Source organism: Triticum aestivum, chromosome 2D (genome assembly GCF_018294505.1).
Source record: "Triticum aestivum cultivar Chinese Spring chromosome 2D, IWGSC CS RefSeq v2.1, whole genome shotgun sequence".
NCBI lineage: Eukaryota > Viridiplantae > Streptophyta > Magnoliopsida > Poales > Poaceae > Triticum > Triticum aestivum.
Window position 1 is genome coordinate 362,816,187 of NC_057799.1, and position 12,670 is coordinate 362,828,856.

Consider the following 12,670-nt stretch of genomic DNA (forward strand, 5'->3'; position numbering starts at 1 on the left):
TCTGACAAACACGTATAATCACAGAAGTGTATTTTTTTGTAGTGCGTAGGGTCTACACACTTAAGGTTTGGTGACGCTAGAGTTGTAATGGGAAATTGTATGTGGTTACTGAAGGTTGTTCGGAGTCCCGGATGAGATCCCGGACGTCACGAGGAGTTCCGGAATGGTCCGGAGGTAAAGATTTATATATGGGAAGTCCAGTTTCAGTCGCCGAAAAGTTTCGGGGGTTATCTGTATTGTACCGGGACCACCGAAAGGTGTCTGGTGGTCCACCGGGTAGGGCAACCTTCCCCGGAGGGATTAGTGGGCTGAATATGGGTGGGGACCGGCCCCTTAGTGGCTGGTGCGCCCCCTCCCAAGGGCCCGAGGCGCCTAGGGTTGGAAACCCTAGGGGGTGGGGGCGCCTCCCACCTGCTTGGGGAGGGGGCAAGTTTCCCCCCTGGCCGCCCCCTTCCCCCCGTCTAGAAGGATCTAGGGGGCCGGCCCCCTCTCCCCTTCGCCCTATATATGGTGAGGGGGTGGGAGGGCAGCCGCACCCTTCCCCTGGCGGAGCCCTTTCCCCCTCCAACTCCTCCTCCTCCCCCGTAGTGCTTAGCGAAGCTCTGCCGGAGAACCACAAGCTCCAGCACCACGCCGTCGTGCTGCTGGAGTTCTCCCTCAACTTCTACTTCCCCCTTGATAGATCAAGAAGGAGGAGACGTGCCCGGGTTGTACGTGTCTTGAACGCGGAGGCTTCGTCCGTTCGGCGCTAGATCGGATCTTTCGCGATTTGAATCGCCACGAGTACGAATCCATCAACCGCGTTCTTGTAACGCTTCCGCTTAGCGACCTTCAAGGGTATGAAGACGCACTCCCTCTCTCTTGTTGCTAGCATATCCTAGATTGATCTTGGTGACACGTAGGAAATTTTTGAATTATTACTACGTTACCCAACAGTGGCATCATGAGCTAGGTCTATGCGTAGATTCTATGCACGAGTAGAACACAAGTAGTTGTGGGCGATGATTTGGTCAATTTGCTTGCCGTTACTAGTCATATCTTGATTCAGCGGCATTGTGGGATGAAGCGGCCTGGACCAACCTTACACGTACGCTTACGTGAGACAGGTTCCACCGACTGACATGCACTTGTTGCATAAGGTGGCTAGCGGGTGTCTGTCTCTCCCACTTTAGTCAGATCGGATTCGATGAAGAGGGTCCTTATGAAGAGTAAATAGCATTTGGCATATCACCGTTGTGGCTTTTGCGTAGGTAAGAAACGTTCTTGCTAGAAACCCATAGCAGCCACGTAAAACATGCAACAACAATTAGAGGACGTCTAACTTGTTTTTGCAGGGTATGCTATGTGATGTGATATGGCCAAAAGGATGTGATGAATTATATATGTGATGTATGGGATTGACCATGTTCTTGTAATAGGAATCACGACTTCCATGTTGATGAGTATAACAAGTGGCATGAGCCATAGGAGTTGTCTTAATTTATTGTATGACCTACGAGTCAATATAAACGCCATGTAATTACTTTACTTTATTGCTAACCGTTAGCCATAGTAGTATAAGTAATAGTTGGCGGGACAACTTCATGAAGACACGATAATGGAGATCATGATGATGGAGATCATGGTGTCTGCCAGTGACGATGGAGATCATGCCACGCCTCAAAGATAGAGATCAAAGGCGCATGATGATATTGGCCATATCATGTCACTTTATGATTTGCATGTGATGTTCATCATGTTTACATCTCATTTTCTTAGAACAACGGTAGCATAAATAAGATGATCCCTCACTAAAATATCAAGAAATGTGTTCCCCCTAAAGTGTGCACCGTTGTGAAGGTCCGTTATTCCAAAGCACCACGTGATGATCGGGTGTGATAGATTCTAACGTTCGCATACAACGGGTGTAAGCCAAATTTACACATGCAAAACACTTAGGTTGACTTGACGAGCCTAGCATGTATAGACATGGCCTCGGAACATGAGAGACCGAAAGGTCAAACATGAGTTGTATAGTAGATGCGATCAACATGGAGATGTTCACCATTGATGACTAGTCCGTCTCACGTGATGATCGGACACGGCCTAGTCGATTTGGATCATGTATCACTTAGATGACCAGAGGGATGTCTATCTGAGTGGGAGTTCATTAAATAATTTGATTAGATGAACTTAATTATCATGAACTTAGTCTAAAAATTGTCTTTACAATCTATCTTGTAGATCAAATGGCCCACGCTAATGTTGCCCTCAACTTCAACGCGTTCCTAGAGAAAATCTAGCTGAAAGACGATGGAAGCAACTATACGGTCTGGGTCCGTAACTTGAGGATCATCCTCATAGCTTCCAAGAAAGCATATGTCCTTGAAGCACCGCTAGGTGACGCACCCATTTTCCCAGCAACTCAAGACATTATGAACGCCTGGCAGTCGCGTAGTGATGATTACTCCCTGGTTCAGTGCGGCATGCTTTACAGCTTAGAATCGGGACTCCAAAAGTGTTTTGAGCAACACGGAGCATATGATATGTTCCAAGAGCTGAAAATGGTTTTCCAAGATCATGCCTGGGTCGAGAGATATGAAGTCTCCGACAAGTTCTGCAATTGTAAGATGGAGGAAAACAGTGCTGTTAGCGAGCATATACTCAAAATGTCTGGGTTGCACAACCGCTTGTATCAGCTGGGAGTTAATCTTCCAGATGACTCAGTCATTGACAGAATCCTCCAGTCGCTTCCACCTATCTACAAGAGCTTTGTGATGAACTACAATATGCAAGGGATGGAGAAGTCCATTCCTGAGTTATATTCGATGCTGAAATTAGTGGAGGTGGAGATCAAAAAGGAACATCAAGTGTTGATGGTGAATAAGACCACTAGTTTCAAGAAAGGCAAGGGTAAGAAGAACTTCAAGAAGGACGGCAAGGGAGTTGTCATGCCCGGTAAGTCAGTTGCCGGGAAGAAGCCAAAGAATGGACCCAAGCCTGAGACTGAGTGCTTTTATTGCAAGGGAAATGGTCACCGGAAGCAGAACTGCCCCAAGTACTTAGTGGATAAGAAGGCCGGCAACGCCAAAGGTATATATATGATATACATGTTATTGATGTGTACCTTACTAGCGCTCGTAGTAGCTCCTGGGTATTTGATACCGGTGCGGTTGCTCATATTTGTAACTCAAACAGGAGCTGCGGAATAAGCGGAGACTGGCGAAGGACGCGGTGACGATGCGCGTCGGGAATGGTTCCAAGGTCGATGTGATCGCCGCCGACATGCTACCGCTACATCTACCTTCGGGATTAGTTTTAAACCTCAATAATTGTTATTTAGTGCCAGCTTTGAGCATGAACATTGTATCTAGATCTCATTTAATGTGAGATGGCTGCTCATTTAAATCTGAGAATAATGGTTGTTCTATTTATATGAGAGATATGTGTTGGGGAACGTAGTAATTTCAAAAAAATTCCTACGCACACGCAAGATCATGGTGATGCATAGCAACGAGAGGGGAGAGTGTTGTCTACGTACCCTCGTAGACTGTAAGCGGAAGCGTTATATCAACGCGGTTGATGTAGTCGTACGTCTTCACGATCCGACCGATCCAAGTACCGAAAGCACGACACCTCCGAGTTCTGCACACGTTCAGCTCGGTGACGTACTCCCCTTCTCGATCCAGCAAGAGGGGCAAAGTAGTAGATGAGTTACAGCAGCACGACGGCGTGGTGACGGTGTTGGTGAAGAACAATCTTCGCAGGGCTTCGCCTAAGCACCACGAAAACTATGACGGAGGATAAACTAGAGGAGACGGGGTTGCCGGCACACAGCTTGGTGTTTCTTGATCTGTCTTGGGTGCTAGCCCTACCCCTCTATTTATATGTTGAGCCTTGGGGTCGAAACTTGGAGTAAAAGCCTCCACAAAGTCGGTTTCACCCGAAAGGCAAGAGTCATTCTCGAACTCCAGGGCCAGACGCCAGGGTTCCCGGCGCTTGGACCCAGACGCCAGGGACCCTGGTGTCTGGCCCCTGGACTCTGCAAAACTTCCTTTTGCGCTTTCCAAAAACCTCGTGGGCTTTCCCCTTTGGCCCAGATAAAGTGTTCTCGTGCCCAAACATTTCGGGAAACATCCGGAACCCCTTCCGATGGATTCCGGAACCTTTCCGGAGATCAAACACTACTATCCACATATCAATCTTTACTTCCGGACCATTCCGGAGTTCCTCGTCATATCTGTGATCTCATCCAAAACTCCGACCAACATTCGGTCACCAACACACATAACTCATAGTACTATATCGTCAACGATCGTTAAGCGTGCGGACCCTATGGGTTCGAGAACTATGTAGACATGACCGAGACACCTCTCTGGTCAATAACCAATAGCAGGACCTGGATGCCCATATTGGCTCCTACATATTCTACGAAGATCTTTGTCGGTCAAACCGCATAACAACATACGTTGTTCCCTTTGTCATCGGTATGTTACTTGCCCGAGATTCGATCGACGGTATCTCAATACCTAGTTCAATCTCGTTACCGGCAAGTCTTTTTACTCGTTCTGTAATGCATCATCCCGCAACTAACTCATTAGTCACATTGCTTGCAAGGCTGATAGTGATGTGCATTACCTAGAGGGCCCAGAGATACCTCTCCGACAATCGGAGTGACAAATCCTAATCTCGAAATACGCCAACCCAAAAAGTACATTCGGAGACACCTGTAGAGCACCTTTATAATCACCCAGTTACGTTGTGACGTTTGGTAGCACACAAAGTGTTCCTCCGGTAAACGGGAGTTGCATAATCTCATAGTCATAGGAACATGTATAAGTCATGAAGAAAGCAATAGCAACATACTAAACGATCAAGTGCTAAGCTAACAGAATGGGTCAAGTCAATCACATCATTCTCTAATGATGTGATCCCGTTAATCAAATGACAACTCATGTCCATGGTTAGGAAACATAACCATCTTTGATTCAACGAGCTAGTCAAGTAGAGGCATACTAGTGACACTATGTTTGTCTGTGTATTCACACATGTATTGTGTTTCCGGTTAATACAATTCTAGCATGAATAATAAACATTTATCATGAAATAAGGAAATAAATAGTAACTTTATTATTGCCTCTAGGGCACATTTCCTTCAGTCTCCCACTTGCACTAGAGTCAATAACCTAGTTCACATCTTTATGTGATTAGTTCACATCTCCATGTGACTAATACCCAACGGGTTTACTAGAGTCAATAATCTAGTTCACATCGCTATGTGATTAACACCCAAAGAGTGATCATGTTTTGCTTGTGAGAAAAGTTTAGTGTACGGGTTTGCAACATTCAGATCCGTATGTATTTCGCAAATTTCTATGTCTACAATGCTCTACACGGAGCTACTCTAGCTAATTGCTCCCACTTTCAATATGTATCCACATCGAGACTTAGAGTCATCTTGATCGATGTAAAAGGCTTGCATCGACATAACTCTTTACGACGAACTTTTTTATCACCTCCATAATCGAGAAATATTTCCTTAGTCCTCTAAGGATAATTTTGACCGTTGTCCAGTGATCTACTCCTAGATCACTATTGTACTCCCTTTCCAGAATCATGCTAAGGTATACAATAGGACTGGTAAACATCATAGCATACTTTATAGAACCTATGACTGAGGCATAGGGAATGACTTTTCATTCTCTTTCTATTTTGTTCTGTGGTCGGCTTTTGAGTCTTTACTCAACTTCACACCTTGCAACACAGGCAAGAACTTCTTCTTTGACTGTTCCATTTTGAAGTACTTCAAAATCTTGTCAAGGTATGTACTCATTGAAAAACACTTATCAAGCATCTTGATCTATCTCTATAGATCTTTCTTTGAAAAACTCTTTTCAAACACTCCTTTATGCTTTCCAGAAAATTCTACATTATTTCCGATCAACAATATGTCATTCACATATACTTATCAGAAATGTTGTAGTGCTCCCACTCACTTTCTTGTAAATACAGGCTTCATCGCAAGTCTGTATAAAACCATATGCTTTGATCACTTTATCAAAGTATATATTCCAACTCCGAGATGCTTGCACCAGTCCATAGATGGATCGCTGGAGCTTGCACACTTCGTTAGCACCTTTAGGATCGACAAAACCTTCTGGTTGCATTATATACAACTCTTCTTTTAAGAAATCCATTAAGGAATCCAGTTTTGACATCCATTTGCCAGATTTCATAAAATGCGGCAAACGCTAATATGATTCGGACAGACTTTTAAGTATTGATACGAGTGAGAAAATCTCATTGTAGTCAACACCTTGAACTTGTCGAAAACATTTTGCGACAATTCAAGCTTTTGTAGATAGTAACACTACTATCAGCGTTCGTCTTCCTCTTGAAGATCCATTTATTCTTAATGACTCACCGATCATCGGGCAAGTCAATCAAAGTCCATACTTTGTTCTTATACATGGATCCCATCTCAGATTTCATGGCCTCAAGCCATTTCATGGAATCTGGGCTCATCATCGCTTCCTCATAGTTCATAGGTTCGTCATGGTCTAGTAACATGACTTCCAGAAAGTATTACCGTACCACTCTAGTGCGGACCATCTCTGGTTGTCCTACGAGGTTTGGTAGTGACTTGATCTGAAGTTTCATGATCATCATCATTAGCTTCCTCACTAATTGGTGTAGAGATCACTAGAACCGATTTCTGTGATGAACTACTTTCCAATTCGAGAGAAGGTACAATTACCTCATCAAGTTCTACATTCCTCCCACTCACTTCTTTCGAGAGAAACTCCTTCTCTAGAAAGGATCCATTCTTAACAACAAAATATCTTGCCTTCGGATCTGTGATAGAAGGTGTACCCAACTGACTCCTTTGGGTATCCTATGAAGATGCATTCTTCCGATTTGGGTTTGAACTTATTAGGTTGAAACATTTTCACATAAGCATCACAACCCCAAACTTTAAGAAACGACAGCTTAGGTTTCTTGCCAAACCATAGTTCATACGGTGTCATCTCAACGGATTAGACGGTGCCCTATTTAATGTGAATGTAGCTGTCTCTAATGCATAACCCCAAAACGATAGTGGCAAATCGGTAAGAGACATCATAGATTGCACTATATCCAATAAAGTACGGTTATGACGTTCGGACACACCATTATGCTGTGGTGTTCCAGGTGGCATTAATTTGTGAAACTATTCCACATTGTTTTAGTTGAAGATCAAACTCGTAACTCAAATATTCGTCTCCGCGATCAAATTTTAGAAACTTTATTTTCTTGTTACGATGATTTTCCACTTCACTCTGAAATTCTTTGAACTTTTCAAATGTTTCAGACTTATGTTTCATCAAGTAGATACACCCATATCTGCTCAAATCATCTGTGAAGTTCAGAAAATAACGATACCCGTCGTGAGCCTCAACACTCATCGGATCGCATACATCAGTATGTATTATTTCCAATAAGTCAGTCACTCGCTCCATTGTTCCGAAGAACGGAGTTTTAGTCATCTTGCCCATGAGGCATGGTTCGCAAGCATCAAGTGATTCATAATCAAGTGATTCCAAAAGTCCATCAGCATGGAGTTTCTTCATGTGCTTTACACCAATATGACCTAAACGGCACTGCCACAAATAAGTTGCACTATCATTATTAACTTTGCATCTTTTGTCTTCAATATTATGAATATGTGTATCACTATGATCGAGATTTAATAAAACCATTTATATTGAGTGTATGACCATAGAAGGTTTTATTCATGTAAATAGAATAACAATTATTCTTTGACTTAAATGAATAACCGTATTGCAATAAACATGATCAAATCATATTCATGCTCAACGCAAACACCAAATAACATTTATTTAGGTTCAACACTAATCCCGAAAGTATAGGGAGTGTGCGATGATGGTCATATCAATCTCGGAACCACTTCCAACACACATCGTCACTTCACCCTTAACTAGTCTCTGTTCATTCTGCAACTCCCGTTTCGAGTTACTAATCTTAGCAACTGAACTAGTATCAAATACTGAGGGGTTGCTATAAACACTAGTAAAGTACACATCAATAACATGTATATCAAATATACCTCTGTTCACTTTGCCATCCTTCTTATCCGCCAAATACTTGGGGCAGTTCCGCTTCCAGTGACCAGTCCCTTTGCAGTAGAAGCACTTAGTCTCAGGCTTAGGTCCAGACTTGGGTTTCTTCACTTGAGCAGCAACTTGCTTGTCGTTCTTTTTGAAGTTCCCCTTCTTCCCTTTGCCCTTTTCTTGAAACTAGTGGTCTTGTCAACCATCAACACTTGATGCTTTTCTTGATTTCTACCTTCGTTGATTTCAGCATCACGAAGAGCTTGGGAATCATTTCTGTTATCCCTTGCATATTATAGTTCATCACGAAGTTCTCATAACTCGGTGATAGTGTCTAGAGAACTCTGTCAATCACTATCTTATCTGGAAGATTAACTCCCACTTGATTCAAGTGATTGTAGTACTCAGACAATCTGAGCACATGCTCACTGGTTGAGCTATTCTCCTCCATCTTGTAGGCAAAGTACTGTCAGAGGTCTCATACCTCTAGACATGGGTATGAGTTTGAAATACGAATTTCAACTCTTGGAACATCTCATATGCTGTGTGGCGTTCAAAACATTTTTGAAGTCTCGGGTCTAAGCCGTAAAGTATGGTGCACTAAGCTATCAAGTAGTCATCATACAAAGCTTTGCCAAACGTTCATAACGTCTGCATATGCTCCTGCAATAGGTCCGTCACCTAGCGGTGCATCAAGGACATAATTCTTCTGTGCAGCAATGAGGATAATCCTCAGATCATGGATCAAATCCGCATCATTGCTACTAACATCTTTAAACATAGTTTTTCTCTAGGAACATATCAAAATAAACGGGGAGCAACATCGCGAGCTATTGATCTACAACATAGATATGCTAATACTACCAGGACTAAGTTCATGATAAATTAAAGTTCAATTAATCATATTACTTAAGAACTCCCACTTAGACAGACATCCCTCTAATCATCTAAGTGATCACGTGATCCATATCAACTAAACCATAACAGATCATCACGTGAGATGGAGTAGTTTTCAATGGTGAACATCACTATGTTGATCATATCTACTATATGATTCACGCTCGACCTTTCGGTCTCAGTGTTCCGAGGCCATATCTATATATGCTAGGCTCGTCAAGTTTAACCCGAGTATTCCGCGTGTGCAAAACTGTCTTACACCCATTGTAGATGAACGTTGAGCTTATCACACCCGATCATCATGTGGTGTCTCGGAACGACGAACTTTGGCAACGGTGCATACTCAGGGAGAACACTTTTACCTTGAAATTTAGTGAGAGATCATCTTATAATGCTACCGTCAAACAAAGCAGAATAAGATGCATAAAGGATAAACATCACATGGAATCAATATAAGTGATATGATATGGCCATCATCATCTTGTGCCTCTGATCTCCATCTCCAAAGCACCGTCATGATCACCATCGTCACCGGCGCGACACCTTGATCTCCATCGTAGCATCGTTGTCGTCTCACCAACTATTGCTTCTACGACTATCGCTACCGCTTAGTGATAAAGTAAAGCAATTACAGGGCGATTGCATTGCATACAATAAAGCGACAACCATATGGCTCCTGCCAGTTGCCGATAACTCCGTTACAAAACATGATCATCTCATACAATAAAATATAGCATCATGTCTTGACCATAACACATCACAACATGCCCTGCAAAAACAAGTTAGACGTCCTCTACTTTGTTGTTGCAAGTCTTACGTGGCTGCTACGGGCTGAGCAATAACCGTTCTTACCTACGCATCAAAACCACAACGATATTTCGTCAAGTTAGTGCTGTTGTAACCTTCACAAGGACCGGGCGTAGCCACACTCGGTTGAACTAAAGTTGGAGAAACTGACACCCGCCAGCCACCTGTGTGCAAAGAACGTCGGTAGAACCAGTCTCGCGTAAGCATACGCGTAATGTCGGTCCGGGCCGCTTCATCCAACAATACTGCCGAACCAAAGTATAACATGCTGGTAAGCAATATGACTTGTATCGCCCACAACTCACTTGTGTTCTACTCGTGCATATAACATCTACGCATAAACTTGGCTCGGATGCCACTGTAGGGGAACGTAGTAATTTCAAAAAAATTCCTACACACACACAAGATCATGGTGATGCATAGCAACAAGAGGGGAGAGTGTCGTCTACGTACCCTCGTAGACCGTAAGCGGAAGCGTTATAACAACACAGTTGAGGTAGTCGTACGTCTTCACGATCGACCGATCCTCAGCACCCAACGTACGGCACCTCCGCGTTCAGCACACGTTTAGCTCGGTGACGTCCCGTGAACTCACGATCCAGTAGAGCTTCCGGGAAGAGCTTTGTTAGCACGACGGCATGGTGACGGTGATGATGATGCTACCGATGCAGGGCTTCGCCTAAGCACCGCTACGATATGCCCGAGGTGGATTATGGTGGCGGGGGGCACCGCACACGGCTAAGAGATCAATGATCAATTGTTGTGTCCAAGGGTGCCCCCCTGCCCCCGTATATAAAGGAGCAAGGGTGGAGGCCGGCCGACCCCTGTAGGGCGCGCCAGGAGGAGGAGTCTGTTGGAAATATGCCCTAGAGGCAATAATAAAATGGTTATTATTGTATTTCCTTGTTCATGATAATTGTCTGTTGTTCATGCTATAATTGTATTAACTGGAAACCGTAATACATGTGTGAATACATAGACCACAACATGTCCCTAGTAAGCCTCTAGTTGACTAGCTCGTTGATCAATAGATGGTTATGGTTTCCTGACCATGGGCATTGGATGTCATTGATAACGGGATCACATCATTAGGAGAATGATGTGATGGACAAGACCCAATCCTAAGCATAGCACAAGATCGTGTAGTTCGTTTGCTAGAGCTTTTCTAATGTCAAGTATCATTTCCTTAGACCATGAGATTGTGCAACTCCCGGATACCGTAGGAATGCTTTGGGTGTACCAAACGTCACAACGTAACTGGGTGGCTATAAAGGTGCACTACAGGTATCTCCGAAAGTGTCTGTTGGGTTGGCACGAATCGAGACTGGGATTTGTCACTCCGTATGACGGAGAGGTATCTCTGGGCCCACTCGGTAATGCATCATCATAATGAGCTCAATGTGACTAAGGAGTTAGCCACGGGATCATGCGTTACGGTACGAGTAAAGTGACTTGCCGGTAACGAGATTGAACAAGGTATTGGGATACCGACGATCGAATCTCGGGCAAGTAACGTACCGATTGACAAAGGGAATTGTATACGGGATTGATTGAATCCTCGACATCGTGGTTCATCCGATGAGATCATCGTGGAACATGTGGGAGCCAACATGGGTATCCAGATCCCGCTGTTGGTTATTGACCGGAGAGTCGTCTCGGTCATGTCTGCATGTCTCCCGAACCCGTAGGGTCTACACACTTAAGGTTCGGTGACGCTAGAGTTGTAGAGATATTAGTATGCGGTTAACCGAAAGTTGTTCGGAGTCCCGGATGAGATCCCGGACGTCACGAGGAGTTCCGGAATGGTCCGGAGGTAAAGATTTATATATGGGAAGTCCTATTTTGGCCACCGGAAAATGTTCGGGATTTTTCGGTATTGTACCGGGAAGGTTCTAGAAGGTTCCGAAGTGGGGCCCACCTGCATGGGGGGACCCACATGAACGTGGGTAGTGGGGGCAAGGCCCCACACCCCTGGTCAAGGCGCACCAAGATCCCACCTTAGAAGGAATAAGATCATATCCCGAAGGGATAAGATCAAGATCCCTAAAAAAGGGGGATAACAATCGGTGGGGAAGGGAAATGATGGGATTTCTTTCCCCCACCTTTGCCAACGCCCCAATGGACTTGGAGGGCAAGAAACCAGCCCCCTCCACCCCTATATATAGTGGGGAGGCGCATGGGAGCAGCACCCCAAGCCCTGGCGCCTCCCTCCCTCCCGTGACACCTCTTCCTCCCCGCTTGCGCTTGGCGAAGCCCTGCCGGGATCCCGCTACTTCCACCACCACGCCGTCGTGCTGCTGGATCTCCATCAACTTCTCCTCCCCCCTTGCTGGATCAAGAAGGAGGAGACGTCCCCGCTCCGTACGTGTGTTGAACGCGGAGGTGCCGTCCGTTCGGCGCTAGGATCATCGGTGATTTGGATCACGACGAGTACGACTCCATCAACCCCGTTCTCTTGAACGCTTCCGCTCGCGATCTACAAGGGTATGTAGATGCACTCCTCCCCTCTCGTTGCTAGCATCTCCTAGATTGATCTTGGTGACACGTAGGAAAATTTTGAATTTCTGCTACGTTCCCCAACAGTGGCATCATGAGCCAGGTTTATGCGTAGATTCTATGCACGAGTAGAACACAAAGTAGTTGTGGGCGATGATTTGTTCAATTTGCTTACCGTTACTAGTCTTATCTTGATTCGGCGGCATTGTGGGATGAAGCGGCCCGGACCGACCTTACACGTACTCTTACGTGAGACAGGTTCCACCGACTGACATGCACTTGATGCATAAGGTGGCTAGCGGGTGTCTGTCTCTCCCACTTTAGTCGGATCGGATTCGATGAAAAGGGTCCTTATGAAGGGTAAATAGCAATTGGCATAT